Raw genomic sequence first — 5,000 nt, 5'->3', positions numbered from 1 at the left:
AGTCTAACTATATCTATTCTATCTCTATCTCTATCTATCTAACTTTAAATGTATCTCTATCTATCTACCGACAAATATTCTTCATTTAAACTTTACCATCATAGTAAAAAGTACGAATTAGACTTGAAATGGGATTAAAAAAAGTCTAGAATTTCCTAGTTTATAGTCAGATTTAGTCTAACTGGGGTTACTAAACCTAAAATTAAAAATATCACGAGCTTAAAATACGGAAAACTATCATCGAAGGCTCTCAATACAGGGCTTCCCGTTTTCCCATAATTTTATCCATTTTCTGCGATGATATAAGCAGGTTCCTGTGTGTTACTCGATATGAATAAGTAAAACAGCGAGAATTACCAATTTAAAAGGAGCCAAAGTATTGTTTGTCGAACAAAATGAATAAATAAATATATAATAATAGTAATTTACGAAAAACTAACAGAATATTTGAAATATTTACTGATGGCAGGGTTTTCATTTGTATGTGTGTGTGTGTATGTATGTGTGTATATATATATATATATATATATATATATATATATATATATATATATATATATATATATATATATATATATATATATATATATATATATATATATATATATATATATATATATATATATATATATATATATATATGAGAGAGAGAGAGAGAGAGAGACAAAGAGAGAGAGAGACAGAGAGAGAGAGAGAGAGAGAGACAGAGAGAGAGAGAGAGAGAGAGAGAGAGAGAGAGAGAGAGAGAGAGAGAGAGAGAGAGAAAGTGAAATGCAAATTTAAAATCACGAAGAAAAAAAGATAAGTACAAATGAAATAGATGCCGTAAGAGAAATAAGATTAAATTTATTGAAAATAAAGTGGAGTTTAAAACACTGAAAAGCATCATTGAAAGTTCTTAACAGTGGGCTTCCCCGTTTTCCTTTAAATTCTACCCATTTTCTGTGATGATAAAAACAGGTTACTGTATATTTGAAGCACCAGCAAACATGAATGAGTAAACCAACGAAAATTAATTGATAAATAAAAATCATCCATACCACAACAGCTTCTTGAAAAAAAATGTAATACACATACAAATAAAAAAAACATGTTAAACACCTACTGATAGCATGACTCTTATATAGATGCAACACACACACGCATATATGTATATGTGTGTGTGTTGCGTGTATATATAAAAAAAAAAAGTTTAAGTTTAACTTATTAATGTATTGTTCCTGATGCAGTTTGCATTAGGATATTTCGAGATTTTGAGACGGCGATGAAATTTATCATAAGAAAAGATCAACTATATATTGTAAATATATAAATACATATATAAGCATACATATATTCATTTAGTTAGTTATCAGTTCACCATAGATGTCAGGATTAGCTGAAATTACATATGCTCTTATATCTTTATTTTATATTACTTTTATTCCTCTACAATTCATATCAGCAGAAAGAAAATTATGAAATAAATGGAATAAAAAGATGAAACAAAAAAGGAGGCCTACGTGTGATTCCACACTTGGCATGGAACAGGCTCGAACGCGGGCCTACGAATTAGTAGACCAGCACGTTAACCGTTCCTCCACCTCGACGATCTCTTCTCGAATAGAAAATAACGGGCTATTTAACCTAAGCATTTATTGCATCATCATATGAATGTATTTCTACTAGTGATTGTCTGTCTGATATACTTTTGACTCAGATCTGCCAGTTCTATGAAGTGCCGGTAGGAGACAGAGGGGAGGGAGGCGGGGGGCACTGAGAGAGAGAGAGAGAGAGAGAGAGAGAGAAAGAGAGAGAGAGAGAGAGAGAGAGAAAGAGAGAGAGAGAGAGAGAGAGAGAGAGAGAGAGAGAGAGAGAGAGAGAGAGAGAGAGAGAGAGAGAGAGAGAGAGAGAGAGAGAGAGAGAGACGGGCAGGGGCGCCACTGAGAGAGAGAGAGAGGGGAGAGGGAGGGGGGGGGGGGAGGCCGAGGCGCACTGTGAGAGAGAGGAGGGAGGCAGGGGAGCCAATGAGAGAGAGAGAGAGAGAGAGACAGAGAGAGAGAGAGAGAGAGAGAGAGAGAGAGAGAGAGAGAGAGAGAGAGAGAGAGAGAGAGAGAGAGAGTAGAATATCATACCTTGTAAATTTCTTGAATGGTATTTTCGCGGTCAGATTCATAAAGTAGATTATCATGAATATTTTCCTTATATAAGCATACTCAGGATATGCTACATCGGTTAAATGAGAAATAAGAAAGGAACTAAAGAACTGATGAAAAAATAAAGTAGTGACGCAATAATGGAAATCTTGATTCATATCTTGGCCTATATTCTAACATCATTCTTGACAGATTATGCTCACATTGTTTGGGTTTCTATGTTGTTGCAAGTAGAATAGCAGTGTGTGTGATTAACATTATTCAAATAAACCTACCTCTCTCTCTCTACATCACGTCTCTCATTTTCTTTCTCCTTGTATCCCTTCCTCTTTTCCTCTCCACCCCCCCTCCTCTCTCTCGCTCTCTCTGTCACTGTCTCCTCTTTCTCCTTTCCCCCTCCTCTTTCTGCTTTATCGATCTCTCTTTCCTATTCTGTTTTCATTTACCTCTCTTTATTCCTCTCCATTTCCCCCTCACTCCCACCGGCCTGCGCGAGTAACGTCTTCAGTGGCTTCTCCGGCACGGTTTTACACTTCGGATTGTGGCAATTTGTATATCGGCTTGTTTGTAGCAAATATATCTAAAAGATACACGTATCAGTTTATTATCCAGACGATGAGGTTACAAATATGTTTAGTAAATTTTACCACTAATGTCTTTACACTAAAAGATCAACACACTGGACGTATGTCTTCCCTTTCGAGACTGCCCCATGCTAAGCGTGGAAGCACACTTTTAAGTCCATACTTTGAAAGTTGTGTGTGAAATTTGCGATTTTATACACGTTGTATGGAATATATGTCTATTGTTATTATCGGTTGTTTGCAGAGAAGAACATTCTATTGTTTGACCAAAGCCAGGAGACAGGAGAGTTACTCGTGGAAACAGGACACCGCAGTATCTCTCTCTCTCTCTCTCTCTCGTCATGCAAACTGGTGATGCAATAGCTTGGCTCTACTCGATTTGCCACACTTTCCTTACCTTGGGTCAGCAGTTACGTTACGTAAGTTTTCTGACGAAAGAGTATCGGAGCTAGTGGTGGATGAAGACATTTTACCAGAAATTAGATTTGGCAAGTTCAACGCGGAAATTTATTTATAAGAATTACTCCTACCATGTTTATACAGGAATATCTCAAGGTGAAATAGGAACAAATCATATGAAGAAATAAACAAGTGAGTCAACCACGAAATTTCTTCATTTTTTCCCGTATCTGCCCATATCACTTAATTTCCATTATGATTTTTAACAGGCTGTTTTAGAATAAACTGCCATATATGAATAAATGGATATTGCAGCAGAACCGATAATATTAAATAAATTCCCACATAAAACAATAACTATTTTCTCCAAGTTACATTTCTTGCAATTGTCCATTTTATTTATTTATGAGTCGGTGCTGACAGATATCTATTGTAACTCGAGGATGTCACGCCACTGCTTTTGTGGAGAGGATCTTGAAAATGGGTGATACGGAGTTAATATACAATAATAGATATGTAATATGCAAAGTTACAGAGCGATTTTCTCTTCAAGGTTTTCTTACGTTTTTTAAATATATTATTTTTATTTATTTTTATCATTGTTTTTCTTTTTTGTATATTTGCTTACAAGAGAGTGAATACATCCTTTGTGATTTATGACTTAAAATTCCTATACAATGAAATTCGAAACGTGTAGATCCCGAATATTGGGAAGTCATCAGCAAAAGTAGCGTACAAAATAAAGAAATGAAAATATCATTAACGTGTTGTATCGTAATTATATTCTTGAATGTAATTAATGCAGATTTTTATTGTAACAATTATTTTTTGTTGTACTTCTCATGATTGGTATCACACTTGTTTATATCATCGATTTTACTCTAATCAAGAAGAGAGGGAGGACGTCTCAAAAGAGGATGGGAGGATGGGAGGAAGGGAGAGAAGGAGAGAGAAGGGGGAGGGGGGAGTAAGGGAGATGAGAAAGAGAGAGAGGGCGGGAGGAAGGGAAGGGAGCATGACAGAGAGGGGAAGGGAGAGGAGAGAAAGCGGGGGGATGGGTAAAGGAGCATCATAAAGAAAGAGAGAGAGAACAGGCACAGAGAGAAGGAAAGAAAACTAAAAATCATTTTTCGTAAATTTCTTAAATGATAGTTTCGCAGTTATATTCATAAAGTGGATTATCATTAATATTTTCCTTATATAAACATAATCGGGGTTTTACTGCATCAACTGAATATGAAATGACAAAGGGACTAAAACATTATTGAAAAAGTAAAGCAATAACGCAATATTGGATATCTTGATTGATATGTTGGCCTATATTCTAACATCATTCTTGACAGTTTATGCTCATATTACTTGGGTGTCTATGTTGTTGCAGGTAGACTAGCAGTGTGTGTGATTAACAGTTTTTAAATAAACGTACCTGAATTATGCGAAAAGAATTTAAAGAATAAAAAATAGGAATGGAAAGGGAGTGAATCTGAGATCCATCACAAAATAAGTTTTAGAGAGAGGGAGGAATGGAGGGGGGGGGAGGTAGTTGGAAGATGAAAGATATATATGTCGATTCCTTGTACTTTATTTCTTCACTAAGTTTTGTTTTATTTCATATTGTTTATTTTTATACATCCATTTTATCTAATTCTCTGATACAGGTATGGAGTACATTTCAAGGTAGAAATATATAAGAACAGCAAATCAAGATACCATAATGGAGAAATTCTATGATTTCTCATTTTATATTTCTTTCTCGTCTTCTATTTCACTGCCATATCAAACCCCAGATTTCCTTTTGCAGACACGAACAGGAAAACTACTTTTAAAGAATTTATTTAGTGTTTTCTGTGGATTTTCCTTTTCTACTATTAATTTCTATGCC

The sequence above is a fragment of the Penaeus vannamei genome, chromosome 17 (genome assembly GCF_042767895.1).
Source record: "Penaeus vannamei isolate JL-2024 chromosome 17, ASM4276789v1, whole genome shotgun sequence".
In the NCBI taxonomy this organism is placed as follows: Eukaryota; Metazoa; Arthropoda; class Malacostraca; order Decapoda; family Penaeidae; genus Penaeus; species Penaeus vannamei.
This window is presented reverse-complemented; position numbering follows the sequence as displayed.